Consider the following 26,666-nt stretch of genomic DNA (forward strand, 5'->3'; position numbering starts at 1 on the left):
CAGTGAGAACCGAGTTACCAATCTTTGTGTCGTCTGCAAATTTACTAATGCGGTTATTGAGTCCAACATCCACGTCGTTGATGTAAATAATGAAGAGCACTGGGCCAAGAACCGAGCCCTGAGGGACGCCACTAGTGACAGGCGCCCACTCTGAGTTAAATCCGTCAATCACTACTCTTTGTTGTCTGTTGCTCAACCAATTCGCGATCCATTGGTTTACCTGACCGTCAATACCTATTTGCTTTAATTTGTAAAGTAATTTATGATGCCGGACTTTATCAAACGCTTTCTGGAAATCAAGATAGACTACGTCCAGTGATTTGGTTACGTCATAAACAGTGAAGAGGTCGTTATAAAAGGTTAATAGATTTGATAGGCAGGATCTTTTGTTTCGGAAGCCATGTTGTGAGTCCCCAATTAATGAGTGGCTTTCAAGGTAACTCACAATTTTGTCTCTAATTATGCCCTCAAGTAGCTTACCTACAACCGAAGTTAGACTAATGGGCCTGTAATTACCTGGTACTTTTTTGTCTCCTTTCTTAAAATCGGTGTCACGTTAGCCTTTTTCCAATCTGAAGGGACAATGCCTTGTCGCAAGGACATATTGAATACGGTTGTGAGGGAGGAGAGTATTTCGCTCTTTGTTTCTTTCAGCAGAGTTGGATATACTTTATCAGGTCCAGGACTTTTATTTGTTTTAAGTGATTTGAGGGCTATAAGGACTTCATCGGGTTTTATTTCAAAGTTAGACAATGCATGCTCGGGATTTACATTAGTACTGGTGTTGGTGGTGATGGTGGGAGGACTGTTATTATTAAACACCGAGGAAAAGTAATTATTTAATAGGTTTGCAACGTGTTGGCTGTCAGTCACTAGTGCACCGTCGCTGTTTGTTAAAGGTCCAATTCCACTTCTGATCGCCTTTCTGTTGTTTATGTAACTGAAGAAGGATTTCGGATTATTTTACAGTTGGCTGCAATATTTTCTTCATATCTACGCTTTGCCTGATGCACTAATCTTTTTACTCGTCGCCTTGCATCATTGTAAAGTCTAATGTTTTCAGGCGTGCTTTGGTCTTTCTTTAACCTGTAAGACAATTTTCTCCTTGACTGAGTGTTTAATTTCGCGATGAAACCAAGGTGGACTTGTATTAGTGTTAATTCGCTTCTCGCACAAGGGGACAAATGTGTCCTGCTGAGTGAGTAAGTGATTTTTAAAGTTTAGCCAGGCGTCCTCTGCATTGCCGTCATCTGATAGTTGCATATCTATTAGTTTTCGTCGGATTTCTACGAAGTTGGCTCTTTTGAAATTGGGCACCTTAACTTTATTTTCAGTCACCGATGTTTGAGCTCTAATGTCAACGCGCACTAGTTTATGATCGCAGGAACCGAGGTGTTCTCCTACCGTGACATTACTGACTAGGTTATCTTGGGTCGCTATAACAAGGTCAAGTATGTTATTTTGTCGAGTTGGGTCAGAAACCATTTGGCTTAGATAATTTTCCTCTAGAAATTCGATTATTCTATGGGACTCACCTTCTGTACCCGAAAGTGTCGCCCAGTCGATATGGGGGAGGTTAAAGTCTCCTAGTATCAGTGAGTCGCTGTTATTAAGTGACTGCCTTAAGACGCTGTACATTTCAAGATCGCCATCAAGTGATTGCCCCGGAGGCCTGTAAGTGACAGATATATTTAAATTGACTTTTGCAATGTTTACTCGCACGCACAAATGTTCAACGTTACTGTTTCTTGGTGTTTTGTCAGTAGGTTGCAAGTAGCTTTTGACAAAAAGGGCGACACCACCCCCTCTACGGTTTACACGATCATTGTTGAAGAATCTGTAGCCATCTATGTTGTATTCGGAACTTAAATCAATATTAGTGGTGTCGATAAATGTTTCGGTTATAGCAATTACGTCAAAGTTTTCTGTCAGAGCAAGACATCGCAGTTCATCAAATTTGTTTCTTAGGCTACGCGCATTGAAACTAAGGACTCTTAGGTTATCTTGAAGCTTGGTAATAGAGGTACTGGAGGGTTCAATGTTACGAGTCTGTTGCGGTGTGAGGTGTCTATTTACACGGGCGGGATGGAAGGACGTGGCTGAGAGTCGTTTTTGTTGTTCGGGCGTTACGTACGGCGTTGTTGAGGAGCCTTCCAAATCTGGCTGCCCTGATGGGGACAGGTGTATGCCGTCCCTTTGAAAAGTCTACTCTGGCCGTAGAAATCGTTCCAGGCGTTAAAGAATTCGACGTCAAGCTCTCCGCAGAGAGTCTGCAGGCGGTTGTTGAGGCTGAAGGCCTTACTGTAGAAGTCGCCCTCATCCCATGTCCGTGGTAGAATTCCTGAAATCAAAATATTAGGGATTTAGTCTTATACTGCTGGATGAGCCTACGGTACTTGTCCAGCAGTTCCTCAGACCGGGTCGTGGTGACGTCGTTTGTACCTGTGTGGAGAACAAAGAGTGAGTCATTAGAGGCCACAGCGGAGACCTCGTCCAGTGCAGCTGTGATGTCGTCAACACCAGCTCCAGGATAACAGTAGTTACGCCTACGACGGGGACTCTGCCACAGAATTCAACCACCTGATGGCGAATCATAGAGTCACCGACCAAGAAGGTGCTCTGTTCCTCGTCCTCCTCCTCCAGTATGGCAAATCTGTTGTAGCAATGAGTAGGATAAATGGCTCTAGGGGCGGGTCTGGCTCCTCCTCTCACGGGGGTGAAGCATTCAGCGTCAGCTCTACCGGTTCCCTGTGACGTGCCTTCTTCGGAAGGTGGCTGGGCATCGAGTGCAGGTGAGGAGGGTGATGAGGCGTCAATTGCAGGAGGGGCGACGATGTTGGCCTGGATAAACTCCTGCAAGGTATCAACAGTACTTGTTAGTTCGGTGATCTTCTCGCCAGCCGTCAGCCTTTCGTCCTGTTGAAGGAGTCTCGTTTCCATCTGCTGAGTCAACAGGCAGATCTTGCAGACGGTCGATCGTCCTGAGAAGAAATGACCAGAGAAGTTTCCTGTGCAAGTCGAACATTTCTTTAGCGCCATCTTGGTAAGGAGGAGAGAGCAAGTGAGTAGTGTTTATCTATATATTTGCTTTGCTTTTTCTTTTTCGTAGGGCAGAGGGACGCGTGCGTGAATAAGCGAGAATAAGTGAGAGAGAGAGAGAGAGAGAGAGAGAGAGAGAGAGAGAGAGAGAGAGAGAGAGAGAACATAAGAACATAAGAACATAAGAACGCAGGAGTCTGCAAGAGGCCGGTAGGCCTGTACGAGGCAGCTCCTTTGACCCTAAGCTCCCGTGTATCTAACCCCACCTAATATCGCTGTCCATGAATTTATCTAGTCTATTTTTGAATGTGACAATTGTATTGGCACTCACCACATGACTGCTAAGCCTATTCCACTCATCCACCACCCTATTAGTAAACCAATTTTTGCCTATGTCCCTGTTGAATCTGAATTTATCCAGTTTAAACCCGTTACTTCGTGTCCTACCCGGTTCTCTTACTAACAAAACCTTATGAATGTCTCCCTTATTAAAGCCCTTCATCCATTTATAAACCTCGATCATGTCTCCACGCACCCTTCGCCTTTCTAGAGAATGCAAGTTTAACTGTTTGAGTCTTTCCTCGTATGGCAAGTTTCTCAACCCCTGAATCATCTTAGTCATCCTCCTCTGCACCGATTCTAACATTTTGATATCCATTCTATAGTAGGGTGACCAGAACTGAACCGCATAGTCAAGATGAGGTCTAACTAATGCTAAATATAGTTTGAGGAAGACTTCGGGCGTCTGTTGCTGACGCTCCGTGAAATAAATCCCCGGACCCTATTAGCTCGATGTCTAGCTTGAATGCCTTGTGCCCTTGGACGGAGATCAGAGCTCACTAAGACCCTAAATCCTCTCGCACCCAGACCTACTTATGAGAGTGTCATTTAAGCAATAGTTATGTGAGGGGTTGTTCCTACCTACACTCAGAATACTGCACTTCCCTACATTGAACTCCATCTGCCATTTATCCGCCCAGTCATATAATATGTTGAGTTCACCTTGGAGAATACTAGCGTCCTGATCCGACTCAATTACTCTACCGATCTTGGTATCATCTGCAAATTTACTAACATCACTACTAATTCCTGTGTCTAAGTCATTGATATAAATAATAAACAAAAGTGGACCTAATACCGAACCTTGTGGGACCCCACTCGTAACACATCCCCAGTCAGATCTTTTACCATTGATTTGCACTCTTTGCTTCCTATTGCTAAGCCACGCCTTGACCCAGTTCAAAACTTTACCCTCTACTCCGTGAGCCTGTAATTTAAGCAACAGTCGTTGGTGAGGAACTTTGTCAAACGCTTTACTAAAATCAAGATAGATTACATCATAATTTTCATCTCTGTCAACCGCCTCAAATACTTTATTGTAGAAGGACAAGAGATTGGTGAGGCATGACCTACCTTTTGTGAACCCATGCTGCGAGTCGTGAATTAAGCTATGTTTCTCTAAATGCTCCCGAATGTTCCTGGCTATTATGGACTCCAGCATCTTCCCTATAACCGATGTTAAGCTAATTGGGCGATAGTTTGAAGCAACTGACCTGTCCCCTTTTTAAAATCGGCGTCACATTAGCTACTTTCCATAGGCTCGGCACATAGCCAGTATTTACCGACATCTTAAAGATGTCGGATAGTGGAATCACTGATTATATCACCTAGCTCCTTTAATACCCTCGGAAATATCCCGTCAGGACCTGGCGACTTGTTCCTCTTAAGCTTATCTATCTCATCCTGAACTACTTGCCTGGTAATTATTATATCCCTCAATTTATCGCCATCCCCGCCCTCGTACACCTGAACTCTTTCCGGTATAGTCGTTCGATCCTGTGTGAATACTGAAAGGAAGTAGTCGTTCAACAATGTGCTCATATTTTCGTAATTTTCTACTAGCTCCCCTGTGTTTGATTTCAGCGGTCCAATTTTCTCCCGTGTTTTTGTTCTATACATCTGAAAGAAGCCCTTAGGATTACTTTTCGCCTCATTTGCTACTTTGATCTCATAGTTCTTTCTGCTATACTGGTGTTTTCTTAACTAATCTAGATAGTTCGACGTACCGGCCCCTGAGATGTGTTTCCCCATTCTTTATTTTCTGATAAATTCCCTTCTTTAACCCAATCTCGTGTTTTAGTCCACGAGTCATCCACTTAGGATCATTGTTTTCTTTTCTAAGTGTTCGCTGTGGTATATGCCATTCTTGCCCCTCTACTATTACTCTAACTAAATTATTGTAAGACATTTCTACCTGGTTCTCCTGGCTCTCCAATCCGCAGTTCTGGCCCTCATGAATCCCTAAATTATCCCAGTTTACCCCTTCAAGATGTCTTCGAAGCCCCTCGTAGTAGAGAGAGAGAGAGAGAGAGAGAGAGAGAGAGAGAGAGAGAGAGAGAGAGAGAGAGAGAGAGAGAGAGAGAGAGGAGAGAGAGGGCGAAGGAAGGGGGAGAGAGAGGGTGGGAACGAGATAGGGAGTGAGGAAGGAGAGACAGAGAGGGGCAAGTGGGGGGTAATGAGAGAGAGAGAGGGGGGGGGCAATGGAGAGGGGAGGCGAGAGAAGAGGAGGAGCGAAACGCGAGAGGGAGGGAGGGAGGATTACTGGTCTCTGGGGAATAATCTGGTCAAGTCAGGTCAGGTAAGTCTGAACACCTGCGTAGGAAGTGGCGTCGGAGTGGAATCTGGAAATATATAAAGAATGTGGCGGAACGAGTGTAACACTGTGTTTTGTGTATAGGTGTATATATGTTTTACAGGGCGCTACTGCGAGAGGGTAGATACAGGCGGAGAGAGGTAGTAAAAATAAGGGCAACACTTAATCCTGTCCAGCGAAGCACGTGGTCGCACAGCAAACAGCACACCTCTGCGGGCAGCTAACTCGGTTGACAATAAGCAGTACGCAGCACGACGCGAAATAGCACACGGCACACAGCACAGCAAGATCTACAGTACAGTTCAGTACAGCACACGAGGGTGGAATCGCAAGCGAGAGAGGTCACGGAAGTGGGAGCGCGTGCGGTTTGACCTCTCGGAGTGAGGGCAAGGCGCTGAGAGAGAGAGAGAGAGAGAGAGAGAGAGAGAGAGAGAGAGAGAGAGAGAGAGAGAGAGAGAGAGAGAGAGAGAGAGAGAGAGAGAGAGAGAGAGATAGGAGGAGGGTGGGGGGTTAGTGGGATGGGCCTGGCAGTGTTTAGGGAAGTGACCGGCGCGGGCGACTTTTTGACTCAACGATGACTGACACACGACGGGAGGAAAACGCAACCACGACGAAGACACTGCAGAGGAGGATGAGGAGGGGGAAGAGGGGGAGGAGAAAGAGAAGGAGGAGGAGGAAGAGGGGGAGAAAGAGAAGGAGGAGGAGGTAGATGAAGAAGAAAAAGAAGAAAAAGAAGAAGGAGGAGGGGGGAGGAGACAAAAAGGAAGAGAATAGGGATGTTAACTCAGACAATAATAATACCAGAATAATAGAGAAAAAAAACACACACAAACACAGTAAACAAAATATATATACTTTTAACAATGGTCTATTTTCTGAACCATACTTACGTCCTCCCTCACCCCCTCCTTCCCTCACCCCCAGCACACGAGAAATTGCTCGTATGGAGGAGGGCGCGGGGAGTGGCGGGCGAGGGCTTCTCCACGTCAGGCAAAGTTACCGTTTTGACGCCCAGGAGAGGAGGGCAAGTTTGGGGCAGTCACTGTAAGGTTCATTAACTGAGCTGATGGAGTGCTGCTGCCTAAGGGCTGGAGGGAGGAAGATTACATAGGTTTACATAGATATTTTCCCCTCATAAACCCCAGACGTGACACTCAATAGAAGAAGGAGGGAAGGCAAGTTTTGGGCAGTCACTCTAAGCTTCGTTAACAGAGGTGATGGAAGCTGAAGGCAGGAAATTTACATAGGTTTACATAGATACTCAGACCTCACAAAGCCTATGGTTCAGACGTGACACTCAATAGAAGGAAATAAGGCAAGTTTGAGGCAGTCACTCTAAGCTTCATTAACTGAGCTGATGGAGTGCTGCTGGCCACGGAGTGAAGGAAGGAAGATTACATAGGTTTACATAGATACTCAGACCTCACAAACCCTATGGTCCAGACGTTATACACAAGAGAGGAAGGCAAGTTTTGGGCAGTCACTCTAAGCCTCATTAACTGATGGAGAGCTGCTGGCTACGGGCTGAAGGGAGGACAAGGAAGATAATTACATAGGTTTACATAGACATTTAGGCCTCACTAACAAAAACATTCTCGGGGGTGATTTCAATTCATATTCATTTGTTTGTGTTCCTCCTGATTTGCGAGCATTATTTTCATTATTGTTTTGTTTCTTTTTTTTTTTTGTCCTTGAGCTGTTGACTGTAAAAAATCTGATTATTTTACTAAGTTTCTGACCTGTGACGGAGATGAGCACTGAGGCCACGCGCATCTTTAGTGTACGCCCATAACTTTACCTTTTCATGACCTGTTTTCGTATTCAGTGTTGCGATTTATATGTGTTTCCTGAATTTGACAGTTCCCAGGTTATTTTTTACCTTTCTGGAACAAGTCTTGGGTCAGAACAGTTTATGACCTCTGATTTGTGTTTTACTTATATTTATGGTTATGATGTATGTGCATTTCCTGGATTCGACATTCGCGATATATATTTTTTTTACCCCTCTGGATATTTATTACCACCGGAATATAACTAATGGTCGTATTATAAGACATTGCGTCGTCCAAAACATATATTAGACAAGGCTTTCGTGGGAGTTGTGGGCATTTCCAGGAGTAGTTTTATGACCCTTCTGTACCATGAACCTGAAGAAGCAATCATTAGAACTTGCCTGACCCTCTCTTTGACCTTTAGAAATAGCTGATGTGAGAAGCGAAACTGTCTTACAATACCGACCTAAATGACGCGGAATATAATGGTGTTTCGGCCCCGTATTCAGTAATGTATCTTGGGTTAGTACAGAATATTACAGTGTTTCGGCCCCGTATTCAGTAATGTATCTTGGGTTAGTACAGAATATTACAGTGTTTTGGCATATTGTTCAGTAATGTATCTCGGGTTTCTCAGGTTGGCAAGGTATATTATGTATTCTTAGCCCCTCGTTCAGAAATGTATCTTGAGTTGGTACAGAATATTGAGGTGTTTTGGCATATTGTTCAGTAATGTACCTCAGGTTTTTCAGGTTGGCAAGGTATATTATATTGTTTTAGCCCCTTGTTCAGAAATGTATCTTGGGTTAGTACAGAATATTACAGTGTTTTGGCATATTGTTCAGTAATGTATCTCAGGTTTCTCAGGTTGGCAAGGTATATTATATTGTTTTAGCCCCTTGTTCAGTAGTATATCTCAGGTTAGCACTGACTATTAATGTTGTTCAGCGGTATATCTTGTACCAGAACCACAACCTTCCAAAAAATAATCTCTGAGGTGACTTGGACTAACATTATTTTATTTTATTTTATTTTATTTTATTTTATTTATTTATTTATTTTTTTTTATTTTTTTTTATTTTTTTTTTATTATTTTTTTTTTTTTTATGTGTGTGTGTGTGTATGTATTCCTCAAATCTCATATTACACCAAGTTCATGATATGTGACGGAGGTGAGCACAGAGGCAAGGAATATTAGTGTTTTGGCTCGTATTCAGCAGTTGATCTTGGGTTGGCACGGGTGGTACTTTGGTGTTCTGCTGTGTATCTTGGGTTGGCACTAAATGTTATGGCGTTCTGGTCCTCTATTCAGCAGTATTATTATCAATGGTTAAGTATAAAATGGTGTTTTGTCCTCCTGTTCATTAGTACCTTAGGTGGGCACGGAAAAATACAGTGTTCTGGTTCCATTTTCTACAGTATAATTATCTTAAATGGTAATGTATAATCTGGTGTTTTGTCCCCCTGTCCACTAGTATCTCAGGTGGTCACGGAAAAATACAGTGTTCTGGTCCCATTTTCAGCAGTATAATTATCTTTAATGGTCAGGTATAATATGGTGTTTTGTCCCCCTGTTCATTAGTATCTTAGGTTGGCACGGAATAATACAGTGTTCTGGTACCATTGTCAGCAGTATATTCATCAGTGGTTAGGCATAATATGGTGTTTGTCCCCCTGTTCATTAGTATCTCTTAGGTTGGCACGGAAAAATAGTGTTCTGGTCCCATTTTCAACAGTATAATTATCTTCAATGGTTAGGCATAATATGGTGTTTGGGCCCCCTGCTCATTAGTATCTTAGGCTGGCACGGAAAAGTAGTGTTCTGGTCCCATTTTCAGCAGTCTAGCTCACGTTGGTATGATGTATATTGGTGTTTCAGTCCCGTGTTCAGAGGTGAGTCAGACGCGCTCATCCCAATCAGTTCCCTCCCCCAGAAATGAAATATATTGACACGCTCAGCTGCTTTGATTCAAGTGGCGCCTAATGAGGAACATCCAGAGTGACGTCAGCCTTCAGAATAATTGCTACAAGGCCAAACACACGCACACACACCAGTGTTGGCCGATTTAAATCTTGATGATTTAAATCAAGATTTAAATCAAATGATTTTTTTTTTTAAATCGTTGATTTAAATCAAAATTTACTTCTGCCCAAACCAACATGGAATGTAAAGGAAAAATATAAAAACAAACACATACTTACACCTGCTTTATATATTCCTGAGGAATAGAACACTAAAAGCTTCCTGTACAATACAACAAAAATTTCCACATTCCATTAAAGAATGAAATCAAAGTGTTTTACTTGTAATGAACTGTACTTATTTCTGAGGAGTAGAATACTGAAGCACTTCCTTTTACAATACAGTATACCAAAAAAATCCACATGCTATTAAAAAAAAGGAAATCAAAGAGTTTTACTTATAATGAACTGTACTTATTTCCTGAAGTCATTAATTTAAAAAAGAAAATTATTATGGCCTGCATTTGAAACAAAAGCACATTGAATTTATACTATAAAAGCAGTCTTTGAAAAATAATGATACACTTCTTTGAAAGTAGTTCATAAAAATTCTTTGAAATTGAAATTCAAAATCTTTAAGAAATAAGGTTTTTAATTCTTGTGACAATAAATTTGGTTCTTTTCAGTCTTGCTACTATTCCTTGTAACTCCAGTTTACACTGTTTGCATATAGCTCTCCATGCTTTCCCAGACTTTGAAGGAATTCTGTTAAAATGTTCCCACACTGGATCACTCTTCCTACGAGATACATTAATCCTTGTGGTCAGTGACATCTCTACGGTCTTGCAGTTAGCTCAGGAATGAGTGGCTGGCCTGTAACACCTAAACAGTCAAACTACTACACAGTGGCACAAGTCCGACTATGTCCTAACATGATGTGAGAGGAACAGGACAGAGCCTGAGAGAGATGATGCAATCCTGGTCAGTGGCTACTGGGCTGCTTGACAGGTTCAAACACATTGTGACCAAGTGAGAGATGATGCAACATGCTGTAAAAACACTCCAAAATGTGTTTTAAACTAATGTATAGAATATATATATATATATATATATATATATATATATATATATATATATATATATATATATATATATATATATATATATATATATATATATATATATATATATATAGATATCGATATACTTTTATGCTGATTAATAAAAATAATAATAAAAATCTGATTTAAATTTTAAAAAATCTGATTTAAATAAAAAAATTCTGATTTTTTAAACTTTTTAAAAATCAAAAAAGTCACCAACCCTGACACACACACACACACACACACACACACACACACACACACACACACACACACACACACACACACACACACACACACACACACACACACACACACACACAGAAATAGATAGATATAAATGTTTATTGACCGTAACATGCATATGTAATTCGGTTTATATAACTCTCTCTCTCTCTCACACACACCTTAATGACCAATACATCAACCAGATATTGCGTGTGACTAATGAGAGAGAGAGAGAGAGAGAGAGAGAGAGAGAGAGAGAGAGAGAGAGAGAGAGAGAGAGAGAGAGAGAGAGAGAGAGAGAGATGCATATATAGATAAAGAGGTAGATAGATAAATAAACAGACAGATAGATATAGAGAAGCAAAGGGGAAGGAAGGGAAGGGAAGGGAAGAAAAGAAAAGAATAGAGAAGAGAAGAGAAGAAAAAAGGAAAAGACATGAGAAAGATGATAACGAAAAAAGAAGTTGAAGCAGAATGCCTGGGCGGCCTGCACCGGTGAGGAAGTGGCCTGTTATTCAAGGGGCGCAGTGCCATACAGGATACTCCCGCGCGCTGGCAGGAAGAGCGATCCATTTACATTCATATGCAATCAATGAGCTGCCGGGGCGGACTTAAAGGGATGAATAGTCGCTGTTCCTCCTGCTTACAGGTACAGCAAGTTATAACTGAGCTGATTGAGAGGATGCGAGAAGGAAAAGTTTGGATGTGTGTGTATTGTGACTGCTTAAGAACACAGGAATATAGTAATGTTTTGTAACTTCTTTAGAATATAAGAATAATGTTTTGTGATTACTTTAGAATAAAGTAGTGTTTTGTGAATGCTTTAGAACATAAGAATAGATAAATGGTTTTAGTGGGCAGTGTTACCAGGTAAGAAAAATAACTTCATTCCTGGTAGCGTTAATATGCTTGAAAGGTCACTTACAGGCCCCGTATTCCAAGAAGCTTTCGGCTCTCGCAACAACTATTTCCCAAGGCCGCAAAGGAGGTTAATCGGGCTCTCATGAGTGTTTCTTCACGTTCTTGGTGCGGAAGCCTTGTCAGACTATCACGAGGCTCATAAAACTACCCTTGGAAATACTAACACAACCTCTACTAAACCTTGGCGAATGAGGGTCTGTTTGTAAGCCCCGAAATGTTTGAGGATATGGGTATACTATTCTCTCTCTCTCTCTCTCTCTCTCTCTCTCTCTCTCTCTCTCTCTCTCTCGGTTATCCTACTCCTATTATATAATTAGTTTGATAATCTCAGATCTTTAGGGGTGCGGCCACACTGCACGCGGGTTGCTGGGAGGGTAGCGGGTAGCGGGACGCCTAGCGGGTCAGCGGCAAGAACAAACACGTTATCTAATACGAGTGGCCATACCGGACGCGGGTAGCGGGTTCCCGCCAAGCTCACACGCTGCCCTCCCAGCTACGTGAACCCACATGTCGGATAAAATCGCTCAGCGGCTTGCGGGACGCCGGGCGATCTGCAGCTACACCAGCTCAGACATGAGTAGTGAAGAAATAATAAGTGCTATTTTTCTTTTTGTTACTTATTTTTTGAGGTGTTATTCAGCACTAATGTTACATTGCACTAACAGGTTTGTTTACTTTCTTTAATAAATTTGATGTACAGTACGCTCTGTATACGTGCTTGTGATTTACTTTAAACATTTCCTTACCTCAGTGTTATGAGCAGTCACTGCTCGGCACTAAAGATTTTCTGAAGTTGGCAATCATTTTGGTCAGCCGCACTTCCAGTTAATTCAGCAAACAGTCGAATGTTCCAGGAGTCATCCGTAGATACTCAAAAAAATTTCGTCGTACATACGAGCTTGACAGTACACATTGTTGAATTCACCGTCTTTCTCGCTGCTTGTTAAAGTCGTGAATCCAGCAAGATCTGCCGACATCCAGGTCATCTATTTTCAGAGACACAGTCTCACTTAGAAGCAATTTTCTTGAGAATTTTGACAATGACATTGCACCGAGTGGGCGTGACCAAAACCTAAACAATGACTGACTTCCCGCGCGATTTTCCCTCTCGCTTGCCTCTACCCGCTAGGCGTCCCGCTACCCTCTACCCTCCCAGCAAACCGCGTGCAGTGTGGCCGCACCCTAAACTTACGCTACTCAGATACATTCATTTCTTATACCGTCTAACTCATTTTGCCTTAAAGGTAAAAGGAGGAAAGAGAAAAGATATGAAAAAAAAAACAGAAACAGAAAAGAAGAGAAAACTATGAAAAAAAGAGAGAAACAGGAAATATGAGGAAAAAACTAAGGAAAGAAGAACCTAAAATCGACGAGAAAAAGAAAAAAGACGATAAAAAACAAACAAACCAAAGAAAGATGAAAACGTTAATATAAATCTCGCCTTCTGCCATAATATTCTAACTAAGCCAAGACACTTTTAAGTTAATCGCCTCCTAAGTCAGTGTTTGTGTGCCCTACTTCCTCTGGCATTGCCTCTGGCACTTTGTTATCAATGCACTCAGGAATATTACGGTTACTCCATCTCTTCTTAATCGTTTGCTGTCTCTATATACAAAAGTTTTAATGGTGCATACCTTACTGTCAATGTACTGAGGGGTATTCCGCCTCCTCTTTTCATTGCTTTACAGTCTTCAAGTGCATAAATTTAAAGGCTGAATGCTGTGCTTTATTACCCTTGCGCTGAGGTTTACAACGACTCCTGAATTTAATTGTCTTATACATTGTTTTCTTTCTCCGAACAGACACATTCTTGCTCCCTTACAACGGGTCGACTGCCATTATGTTATCTCTACATACCGAAGTCCAGTAGTTATCAGTGTACTGAGGGATAACACGCCTAATTTTCATCGTCTTATTGTTCGTTTTCTTTCTCCGAACAGACACATTCTTGCTCCCTTACAACGGGGTGGGGGAGGGGGGGGGAGATTGCTCCCTCTTTTTTTTTTTTTTTTTTTTTACGTTGATTGCCTATTGCGCCGGTAGGCATCTTCCCGGTGGGGCCTGATGGTCGGCCCAAGGCTTCTTCCAGGTGGGGCCTGATGGTCGGCCCAGCCCGTTCTGGCGCAGGCGAGTGTTTATAGTGGCGCCATCTTGCATTGGCTCATGCTGCCCCCCGGAACTCGTTCTTGATTCGCTTGGACGGCTTCCTCTAGAGTCCGGGTTGATGGGTGGGCTTCAGGACAGCATGTGGGTAGTTTTAAGCACGGGCCTTTGCCAAAGGCGGCCCGTAGCAGGGAGCCAACAGACCGACTCTATCGGCGATCGAAATCTAGCCGACCAAGTCGGTCTGTCGACGAGGACTGGCGTGTCTCTGCCTTACAACTGATCGACTGCCATTCCCGTGCAAGCGAATCTGAAACGCTTTGTCCGGCGACGTGACAGGACTGAACCATCAACTCATCTCTCCGGTACAAAGTCCATTCTCGCGCGGACTCGCAAGCAGCCTTCCTACGGTATAATGTTTTAACAGTGTGCAGGAGGACTTTTCGCTGTAGAGTCACGCTGCATGTTGGACGCCAGTATTTGAAGGCTCATGCACTGTCAAGTCTGAAGGCGTTTCGTTCCGTCGCGGAGGCACTGAAAGGAAGAATGTATAGATGGTGCGATGTAGGGACATGTTCTTAAGCATCTCAGCGCCCAAGCACACATTTGACAAGGGTTTCGTAGGAGTTGTGGGCATTTCCGTGGGTGCTCTTATGACCCTGGTGGTAGTTAGACCCTTCTTCTGTACCATGAACCCAAAACAACACTCATTAGAATCCGATTAATATCCCTTTTGGCCTTTGATAGTAGCTGATGTGACCTTGGTGGTAGTTTGTCCCTTCTGCACCTGGAACCTAAACTAACACTCACTAGAACCCGACTAGTCTCCTTTTTGCCCTTTGAAAATAGTTGATGTGAGAGGCGGAAGTGTTTGATTATAATTAAAACCTTACCATCGTGAAATTACTTTTAGCCCAGAAACCTAACACATCCCTCCCCTCTTCCCTCGCACAATGCCCCGAGTTCAAGCAGCAAAAGGTTGAGTAAACATGAGAGAAAATGTTATAATGGTTGCGTGATATTTCTCCGCGACAAATTACGTAATTGTAAAAGTTGCCACATGTGAGACCGCGGCGTGGGAGTTTGTTACATTTATTTCTGGGCGTGAGTGAAATGTAAGGATGGATGAATGAATGAATGAATGAATGAATGTGTGTGTGTGTGTGTGTGTGTGTGTGTGTGTGTGTGTGTGTGTGTGTGTGTGTGTGTGTGTGCTGAAAATTGGCCCATAACTTACAATCATAAAAGCGAAACACACACACACACACACACACACACACATAGGTGTGACGGTCTGACAGGGCGGCGGTTAGAGCCCGCTCAGGCCGGATTCTTTCCGTTGACTGGGAGTGGTTACTGTCCCCCCCTTGAGCAAGGGGGATGGGGTGTGGTGTGTGAGGTCCTGGCACCCAGAGATCGACGATAAAGAGCACTTGCTCAGGCCGTGGTGAATTACACACACACACACACACACACACACACACACACACACACACACACACACCTCTCCTGACCTTCACGGGGTCAGGGCGTGTCACATGGCGCTCCCCATACCAGCCACAGGGTCGTCCTGTTGACCCTTTTCCTTTTCCTTCGCTCCCCATTCTCCGCACCTTCTCAGTCTTTCGAGGAGCTCATTACTCCAAAGAACTTTTTGTGAAATGTTGTAACAGTGAGTGCAGTGTGTTAGTGGTGCTGGAAGGATAGCGAGGTGTGTGTCGCCAACACCTCGTCATCCACAGCGTCCCAGTCGACACACTCAAGATCCGAAGGATACCATCATCTAGGTCACCCAGCAGCAGGGGAAGGTCAGTTCAGGTGGCAGGCGGTGTGGCAGCCTCGTCACTCAGGTTCGGAGCAAGATGTACAGCAACTATATCAACGCTGTGCACTTGTTCCCACGACTACATCTACCAGCCCGTCCAGCCGGGCAGCACCCACCACCTGTGTCTCGCCGCCCCAAGAGCTTAGCACCTCCCTACTAAGCCTGGGTATACCTGAGTGACCCACCCCCATAAATTACCCACCTGCACCACCACCATCGTCTGTCACCTGAACCCACCGTCTGACCTGAGGATTAACTTTTAGAAGGCCTTGCCTGACCTCACCGTCATCTAAAGAGACATCACTTTTCCCCCCTCTCGGCACCACCGCACTGCACTCCCCCCCACCGCCCCTCCTCCCCACCCCAAGCTCCGTCGCCCACCCCCCACACATATCAGACTCCCATTCCCGTCCCTCTTCTTTTTGTACTTGTTTCATTAGCGAAGAAAAATTGTATTTATAATATGTAAATTTTCAGCCTGACGGCTGCCGCAACCAAATAAACCCTTTATTATTATTATTATTATTATTATTATTATTATTATTATTATTACACACACACACACACACACACACACACACACACACACACACACACACACACACACACACACACACACACACACACACACAGACACACACACACACACACACACACACACACACAGACACACACACACACACACACACACACACACACACACACACACACACACACACACACACACACACACACACACACACACACACACACACACACACACACACACACACACACACACACACACACACACACACACACACACACACACACACACACACACACACACACACACACACACACACACACACACACACACACACACACACACACACACACACACACACACACACAGAAACACGTTAACTTATTGCAGATACAGATAACTAGTTTACATTCATATAATAACTATATATCTACGTTTATTTTTTAGATTGTATGTAGATATAAAGACAGACCGATAGATACATAGATAGATAGACAGATAGATAGATAGACAGACAGACAAGACGCAGGGAGGATGACGATGGGGGTAGGCGAAGGGGGGCCGTCGTGGGGGGTGCAGGGCGGGGGCGCAAAGAGCCTTGTCCCAAATCTGTGTAGGGCGTCACCTCGCCGCCGTAAAGGTACGCTTAGGCCCGTAAAGTTTATGTTAATACAGCCTCCCTACACGCAACCCCTCCTCCTCCTCCTCTTCCTCCTCCTTTTTTCTTCTTCTCTCTCTTCCTCATCTTCTTGCTCTTCTTGTTCTTCTTCCTCTTCTTCTTTTTCTTCTTCCTACTACTACTACCACTATTACTTTTTTTTCGCCTTCTTTTCCTTCTTCTACTACTACTACTACTACTACTACTACTACTTCTTCTTCTTCTTCTTTTTTTTTTTCTTCTTCTTCTTCTTGTACTTCTTCTTCTTCTTCTTCTTCTTCTTCTTCTTTTACTTCTTCTTCTTCTTCTTCTACTTCTTCTTCTTCTTCTTCTTCTTCTTCTTCTTCTTCTTCTTCTTCTTCTTCTTCTTCTTCTTCTTCTTCTTCTTCTTCTTCTTCTTCTTCTTCTTCTTCTTCTTCTTCTTCAATAAGTTCCCTCTCCTCCTCCTCTTTCATAATATTTTCCCTCTTCTGCTATTTTGTCTGCTTCATCTGATTCCTTTCCCTTTTTTCTTTTCTTTCTTTTCTCTTTTTTTCCATCTGTTTCCCCTCCTACTCCCCCCTCCTCCTCCTGTCTTATCCTCACGCAACCCTTTCTTCCTCTCTTTCTTCCTTGTTCAACCACTCCCTCCTTATCACATGGACTGTTTGACCTCTTCCTGCCTGTCCCTTCCTTTCATTTTCTCGCCCTCTACCAGTGTTCCCTCTCCCATGTCTTTCCTCTTCTATGCTAACTTTTTCTTTGATTTTTTTTCCTTTCTATATCCTGCAATTTTTCGCTCTCTTAGTTCTTATTTCATTCGTTTCTCCGTGGCCCATTAGTTTGACCTCTTTCTTCTGCCTCTTTATCTCTTTCTTTTCCTCTACGGTTGTTTTCTTCTCCATTGCTTTCCTCTCCTTTTTTTTCTTTCCTTTCCTTCCTTTCCTGCAATTTTTCTCACACTCAATTCCTCTCCTTTTTTTTCTTTCCTTTCTATATCTTGCAATTTTTCTCACACTCAATTCCTCTCCCTTTTTTTCTTTCCTTTCTATATCTTGCAATTTTTCTCACACTCAATTCCTCTCCTTTTCCTCCATGGACCTTGTGATCGGTTCCTCCTGCCTCACTCCTTCACCTTCTTCCCCGCTACGATTGTCCATTCTCTTAAATCTTCCCTGTTCATCAGCTACAGTCGTCTACTTTTCCAATATTTTACCTTTCCATCTCCTGCAGTCTTACGCACAATCAGTTAACTTCTATTCTTATGGTCTCCAGCCTTCCTTTGCCCCACACGTACAGTTATTTTTCATCCATACTCTTTTTTCCATAAGCTACAGACGTTTACTTTTTTCTAGAATTTTCCTTTTCTTTCCTGCAGTTTCACGTATACACAGTTATTTTCTGTTCTCAAGCTCTCTAGCCTTCCCAAGCATTCACTATGGTTTGTTTTCATTTATCCAATAGTTATTTTTTCTCATGCTTTTCAGTCATCCTAAGTACCACACATCGCCATTTTTTTCATTCATCCCACAGTCCTTCTCCATTCTCATTTTTTCCAGACTTCCCAAGCACCGAACGACTAGTCCTTTTATATTCATCCAACAGTTCATCTCTATTCTCATGCTTTCCTGCCTTTCTATGCCTCACATTTTTTTCACTTATCGTACAGTTATCATCTATTGTTATGCCTTTTACCTTTCCTATACCCCACACATCGTCATTTATTCCATTTATCCATCAGATCTTCTCTATTCTCAAGCGCTGTAACCTTCCTAAGCACTACACGTCTGGGGTCACATTCTGAAACCTTTCGTCGCCCAAGCACACACATTTGGCAAGGCTTTTGTGGGAGTTGTGGCAATTTCCAGGGGTAGTTTTATGACCCTGGTGGTAGTCTGACCCTTCTTCTGCGCCGTGAACCTAAAGAAGCGCTCATTATAACCCGACTGACCTTCTTTTTGGCCTTTGGAAATAGTCGGTGTGACGGGTGGAAGCGTCTGACAATAATAATTCTAACATTTTTCTATCAACGGTTCTGCTCCTCGTGCCTGCCTCATCTCCCCTCCGGCAGCGGCTCCACCACTTCACCATCCTCCACTGAAACGCCTCTTTTCCAGCCTCTCCTCCACCGGCTTTCATTCCCTGCACCTTCTGCCTCTCCACGGCCATTCCTCGCAGCCCTCTCTTCCCATTCCGTCCCTCGCTACTCCCCTCTCCTCTGTGCCCTCTACTCTCTCTCTCCCCTTCGTCTTCTTCTTCTTATTATTATTATTTTCTTCTTCTTCTTCTTCTTCTTTTTCTTCTTCTTCTTCTTCTTCTTCTTCTTCTTCTTCTTCTTCTTCTTCTTCTTCTTCTTCTTCTTCTTCTTCTTCTCTGTGGTCCCTATTTTTTTTCTCTCTCCTCTCTCCTTTCCCCTCTTTCCATTTCTCTACTTCCCTCTCCTCTATATGCTCCATATTCTCTCTCTCTCTCTCTCTCTCTCTCTCTCTCTCTCTCTCTCTCTCTCTCTCTCTCTCTCTGTGTTCCCTATTCTCTCTCCCCTCTCTCCCTCTCTACTTCCCTCTCCTCTGTGCTCCCTATTCTCTCCCTTCTTCCCCTCTTTTCCTCCCTTTCCTCCCACATAATCCTTTCCTTCCTGGCTAATCCTCTACGCAATTCCCTTCTCCGTCCCTCAATCCCCCTCAGGTCAGCGACACCACCACTACATGACGTGACGCTCTCTTGCCTTATGCCTGACGGCCGTTCGTGTCACGGTTCCTTCCCCGCGTCATTACGGCAGAGGTTCATAATTTTGGGGAATGTTCTTACGTCAGTCGTCACTCCAGATAACTCTTGCCGCCTGTCTTGGTTTCTTTTTCTTTTTCTTTTCTGGTTTCTTTTTCAGGGTTATCTCTCGCCCTTACCTCCCTCTCTCTCTCTCTCTCTCTATGTCTTTCTTTCTGTATGTTTTCGTTTGTATCTCTGTCTCTCTCTGTCTCTGTTTCTCTCTGTCTGTCTCTGTCTGTCTCTGTCTCTCTCTGTCTCTCTCTGTGTGTCTCTCCTCTTCTCTTTCGGCTCTCACATCAACTATTTCCCAAGGCCACAAAGGAGGTTAGTCAGGTTCTCATGAGTGTTCTTTCACGTTCATGGTGCAGAAGCCTTGTCAAACTATCACGAGGCTCATGTAGCTATATAGCCGTGGAAATATTAAGACAACCACAACGAAAGGCTTATCGAATGTGGGTGTTTGTAAGTCCCGAAATGTTTGAGAATATGGGCCTTGTACGTCCATTCTTATTACTTCTTCTTTTTCTTCTTCTTCATCTTCTTCTTCTTCTGCTTCTTCTTCTTCTTCTTCTTCTTCTTCTTCTTCTTCTTCTTCTTCTTCTTCTTCTTTTTGTATTTCTTCCTCTTCCTCCTTCTCCTCCTTCTCTCATACTTTCCTTCTCCTTCTCATCTTTCATCTTATTTTCCCTATTCTGCTGTTTTGTCTTCTTCACCTCCCAATCCTTTCCCTTCTCTGTTTTCTTCCTTTTCTCTGCTTTTTTTAGTCTTATTTTTTTATTCAATACAGCGTCTTTAATATAATTCAACTTACGATCAAGCAGCCTTTTAACTTCTTTTCACCGCACCCTTGAGAGCTGCGTTTATTTTCTTACTGACCTAAAACGGATAAGTGCCGTAATTAAGTCTAATGGTATGGGATATATGTAATTGTTGCCGGGTATTAAAGTCTGGCTCGGCCGTGCTTGGAAAGGTGAAGGCCCCGGACTGGTGTTCTCAGACCCTGCCACCTCTCACGTCAACTGTTTCCAAAGGCCGAAAAGGAGATTAGTCGGTTTTCAGGAGTTTTTTTCACGTTCATGGTACAGAAGAAGGGTCAAGCCACCATCAGGGTCATAAAAGTACCTCTGGAAATGCCCCAAACTCCTGCGAAAACCCTGTCAAATATGAGCGTTTGAGAATAGGGTCCTTGGGGTCATATTTTTAAACCTTTCGCCGCCCAGAACATATATTTGACAAGGCTTTTGTAGGAGTCCCGAGCCTTTCCAGGGGTAGTATTATGACCCTGGTGGTAGTTTGACCCTTCTTCTGTACCTTGAACCCCCAAAAAGACTCATTAAAATTCGTCTGATCTTCCTTGTGGCCTTTGGAAATTGTTGATGTGAGAGGCGGAAGCGTTTGAGTATAGCGTCCCTGCTTGGTATGTGTTGTTGGCGTTGTCACGGAATTCTCACGCACACGAACACCATTCACTGCCTTAGCTAAGATACACGCAATGATTTTCTGCTTCCCTAGATGAACGATAGGAGTGAACCGTTTCATATTTCACGTATAAGATGAATATATGATGAGATTATACGTGAGTTAAATGATAGATAGTTAGACAGACAGAAATTAATACAGATAAACAGGCAGACAGACAGAAACAGACAGAGATAGACAGACAGACAAAGATAAACAGATAGACACACACGAAAATAGGTAGATAAACAAATAAATAGATAGAGAGAGTAAGAGAGAGATTTGCCCCAGGATCAGTGTTATCCACACACACACACACACACACACACACACACACACACACACACACACACACACACACACACACACACACACACACACACACACACACACACACACACACACACACACACACACACACACACACACACACACACCCCCCCCACACACACACACACACACACACACACACACACACACACACACCACCCACACACACACACACACACACACACACACACACACACACACACACACAAGCTCATACAGCCACGGGTCTCCATACCGCCGCCTGTGTTACGCCTCTCCGCAGGGTGAGTAAAGTCAGAGGCGCGGAAGGTTGTTTTCATCTATTTTCTCCTCCTTCCTTCCTCGCGCCGTGTAATCCTTGTGCCTGCCGCAGCCGCCGCCACATGAGATAAATTGCATCCTCAGGTGTCTTCGTCGGGTGGTTGGTCAGGAGGTTACTTTCCATTGCCACCTTCCCACGGCCCGGTGACTTGCCGGGATGGTGAGGTTTTGTGTTTGGTTGTGTGTGGGTGGGGGACTTGTGGCTGGGTGGGGGTTGTGTGTGTGTGTGTGTGTGTGTGTGTGTGTGTGTGTGTGTGTGTGTGTGTGTGTGTCCCTATAGCTTCCTTTCTCTGCCAATCTCTCTATCTGTTTGTCTCTCTCTCTCTCAAACTAAGAGAGAGAGAGAGAGAGAGAGAGAGAGAGAGAGAGAGAGAGAGAGAGAGAGAGAGAGAGAGAGAGAGAGAGAGAGAGAGAGAGAGAGAGAGAGAGAGAGAGAGAGAGAGAGAGAGAGAGAGAGAGAGAGAGAGAGAGAGAGAGAGCTAGCACCCTGAGAGCTAATAAATAAAATGTCAGTTCAAAAGGAAAGCTGTCGGTTGGGTGCGCTGTGAAAAGCGACGAGGAAGGTTTTGAAGGGAAGTGACTGACGGCGAGGCGAGGGGCGGAAAACACGTCTTCAGGGAGGGGCGGCGAAGGTGGCGATGGGGCGTTAGGGAAGTGGTGAGCAAAGAACAGGAAGGAAAATGAAGAAATGAGAATAAGAAACGGAATGCATTGAAAACTATACATGAAGGAGAGAAGGGAGAAGAAGAATTGTGGAAGACATGACTAGTGAAGAACAAAAAGAAAAAAGAAGAAAGGGGGATAAGAAACAGAATGCATTGAGAACTATACGAAAAGGAGAAAAGGGAGAGGAAGAATTGTGGAAGACATAACTATTGCTTAAATGACACTCTCATAAGTAGGTCTGGGTGCGAGAGGGATTTAGGGGTCTTAGTGAGCTCTGATCTCCGTCCAAGGGCACAATGCATTCAAGCTAGAAATCGAGCTAATAGGGTACTGGGATTTATTTCAAGGAGCGTAAGCAACAGAAGCCCCGAAGTCTTCCTCAAACTATATTTAGCATTAGTTAGACCTCATCTTGACTATGCGGTTCAGTTCTGGTCACCCTACTATAGAATGGATATCAAAATGTTAGAATCGGTGCAGAGGAGGATGACTAAGATGATTCAGGGTTTGAGAAACTTGCCATACGAGGAAAGACTCAAACAGTTAAACTTGCATTCTCTAGAAAGGCGAAGGGTGCGTGGAGACATGATCGAGGTTTATAAATGGATGAAGGGCTTTAATAAGGGAGACATTCATAAGGTTTTGTTGGTAAGAGAACCGGGTAGGACACGAAGTAACGGGTTTAAACTGGATAAATTCAGATTCAACAGGGACATAGGCAAAAATTGGTTTACTAATAGGGTGGTGGATGAGTGGAATAGGCTTAGCAGTCATGTGGTGAGTGCCAATACAATTGTCACATTCAAAAATAGACTAGATAAATTCATGGACAGCGATATTAGGTGGGGTTAGATACACGGGAGCTTAGGGTCAAAGGAGCTGCCTCGTACAGGCCTACCGGCCTCTTGCAGACTCCTGCGTTCTTATGTTCTTATGTTCTTATGACTAGTGAAGAACAACAAGAAAAAAGAAGAAAGGGGGATAAGAAACAGAATGCATTGAGAACTATACATGAAGGAGAGCTGGAAGAGGGAGAATTGTGTAAGAAGATATGATAAGTGAAGAACAACAAGAAGGAAAAAGAAAGAGGAATATGAAACAGAATGCATCGGGAACTATACATGAAGGAGAGGAGGGAGAGGATGAGTTGTATAAGAAGACATGATGAATGAAGAACAAAAAGGAAAAAGAAGAAAGGGGAATAAGAAACAGAATGCCTTGAAAACTATACATTAAGGATTGATGGAAGAGGAAGAAGTGTACAAGAAGACATGATGGGTGGGGAACATGACTGTATTCTCAGGCGCTTCGGGCCCTGTTGCGTTAAATTCTGAAAGCGACATAAAAGACACGGCGGGTTCTCAAGAGTGTTTTACTTGTTCATGGCGCAGAGGTCTTGCAAAACTACTGCCAGAGAAATTAAACCCTTTATGGAAATCCCTACAACTCCTACAAGAGCCTCTTTAGATAGATATGCTAAGGCGTTGAAACGTTTGACAATATGGGCCCTGCAGGGATTACTGGAAACTATAACAACTTGAACATTGCAGGATTCAGGTGTGCAGTGTTGCTCAAGTGGTTTCTTTTCCCATTCTTTTCGTCCAGTATCCTTCAGCAGAATCTCCAGTACTCCGTCAAATACCTTCATAGAACCCAAAAGAGTGATAGACTAGGAGTTGTTCAATAGACGTCCTTCCTATAACCGCTTGCAGTTCGTTCTCTCCTCCTCCTCCTCCTCCTCCTCCTCCTGTTGCTGCTTTCCTCCTACTTATCCTTCTTTTCTCCTCCTTTCTTCTCTTCACTCCTTTCCTTCCTCTCCTTCAGTAGACGGCGTGATGAAATTAAGAATTTTACCGAGAATATAGCTTGATACTGGTAACTAGAAATACTGGACAGAGACGATTGGAAACACTGGGTAGAAGTTTATTGCCTGTTGGGGTTAGGGTGATGATGATGGTGATGAGTATGATAAATACATTCAGAAGGGTTGGCGGCCATAGTACAACAGTGTCCAGGGAGTCAAGCTTGCCATACTAGAAGGCCGTCATACGTTGCCCATGATAGATACGTAGTTTGCCCTTAACAAGACACCTCACGAAATAGTTCTCACTCGGGTCGGTATTCTCAGACGCTTCCGCCTCTCACATCAACTATTTCCAAAGGTCAACAAGAAGATCACTCGGGCTTTCATGAGAACTCCTTCACAATCATAGCATAGAAGAAGGGTCACACTCCCACCAGGGTCATTAAACAACCCCTGGAAATACCCACAACTCCTTCAAAAAGCGTGTCAAATATGTGTGCTGGGGGAAAGGTTTGAGAACATGGCCCCTGTTTTGGAATTCTACGCTTCACTATTTGCAGGAGCAGCGCCAGAGAGCTGTTTTGTTGCCTCGTTTATGTCCTTTACTCTTGAGCTGCTTCCTGTTCAACCCGTCCGCTGCGATTGGCACGGATTTCGCCTTCACTTGTAGCCTGGTAACATATATTACATAGATTTACATAGAAAATCAGACCACACAGACCCCATGGTCCAGACTTGGTGGTCTGTCCTTAAACCTAAGTGATTTTACATTAATCAGAAGACTCCAAAACGTTGCATTTCTACTCTAGTTGATATTAAGTTGAAGGAAGTGACGGTCGAGCTTATTTTTGAAGGAGTCAATCGTGTTACACTGGACCACTGACGGTGGAAGCTTATTCCATTCTCGCACTACAACGTTGGTGAAGAAAAATTTAGTGCAGTCTGAATTTACTTGTCTACATCTGAGTTTTACGCCATTGTTCCTCGTGCGCAAAGTGTCATCGATCATAAACAATGTTGATCTGTCTACATTCGTGAAACCATTAAGTATTTTAAAACATTCGATCAGTTTTCCTCGGAGGCGACGTTTCTCAAGAGAGAACATGTTAAGGGTAGAAAGCCTTTCTTCGTAGGATTTGTTGCGCAAGGAAGGGATCATTTTCGTTGCCCGACGCTGAACACCTTCTAATTTAGCAATATCCTTTGCATGGTGGGGAGACCAAAACTGTACCGCATATTCCAAGTGGGGTCTGACTAAACTGTTGTAGAGCGGGAGTATTACATCTTTATTCTTAAATAAAAAGTTTCTTTTAATGAAGCCCAACATTCTGTTCGCTTTATTTGCTGCATCGATGCATTGCTGTGAGAATTTGAGGTTTGACGCGATTTTGACCCCCAAGTCTTTGACGCATTGAACGCTTTTGAGTTTAACGCCGCGCATTTCGTATTCGAACTTCTTATTCCTCGTTCCAACTTGAAGGACCTGGCACTTGTCTACGTTAAAGGGCATCTCCCATCTATCCGACCAAGCTGAAATTTTGTGCAAATCCTCTTGGAGGCTTTGCCTGTCTTCGTCAGTGAGAACCGAGTTGCCAATCTTTGTGTCGTCTGCAAATTTACTAATGCGGTTATTGAGTCCAACATCCACGTCGTTGATGTAAATAATGAAGAGCACTGGGCCAAGGACCGAGCCCTGAGGGACGCCACTAGTGACAGGCGCCCACTCTGAGTTAAATCCGTCGATCACTACTCTTTGTTGTCTGTTGCTCAACCAATTCGCGATCCATTGGTCTACTTGACCGTCAATACCTATTTGCTTTAATTTGTAAAGTAATTTATGATGCGGGACTTTATCAAACGCTTTCTGGAAATCAAGATAGACTACGTCCAGTGATTTGGTTACGTCATAAACAGTGAAGAGGTCGTTATAAAAGGTTAATAGGTTTGATAGGCAGGATCTTTTGTTTCGGAAGCCATGTTGTGAGTCCCCAATCAATGAGTGGCTTTCAAGGTAATTCACAATTTTGTCTCTAATTATGCCCTCAAGTAGCTTACCTACAACCGAAGTTAGACTAATGGGCCTGTAATTACCTGGTACTGTTTTGTCTCCTTTCTTGAAAATCGGTGTCACGTTAGCCTTTTTCCAATCTGAAGGGACGATGCCTTGTCGCAAGGACATATTGAATACGGTTGTGAGGGAGGAGAGTATTTCGCTCTTTGTTTCTTTCAGCAGAGTTGGATATACTTTGTCAGGTCCAGGACTTTATTTGTTTTAAGTGAATGGAGAGCTTTAAGGACTTCATCGGTTGTTATTTCAAAATTAGGCAATGCATGCTCGAGATTTACAATAGTACTGGTGTTGGTGGTAGCGAGAGGAAGACTGTTAGTATTAAACACCGAGGAAAAGTAATTGTTTAAGAGGTTTGCAATGTGTTGGCTGTCAGTCACTAGTGCACCGTCGCTGTTTGTTAAAGGTCCAATACCACTTTTGATCGCCTTTCTGTTGTTTATGTAACTGAAGAAAGATTTCGGATTATTTTACAGTTGGCTGCAATATTTTCTTCGTAACTACG

This window comes from Eriocheir sinensis, unplaced genomic scaffold, assembly GCF_024679095.1.
Source record: "Eriocheir sinensis breed Jianghai 21 unplaced genomic scaffold, ASM2467909v1 Scaffold705, whole genome shotgun sequence".
Taxonomy (NCBI): domain Eukaryota; kingdom Metazoa; phylum Arthropoda; class Malacostraca; order Decapoda; family Varunidae; genus Eriocheir; species Eriocheir sinensis.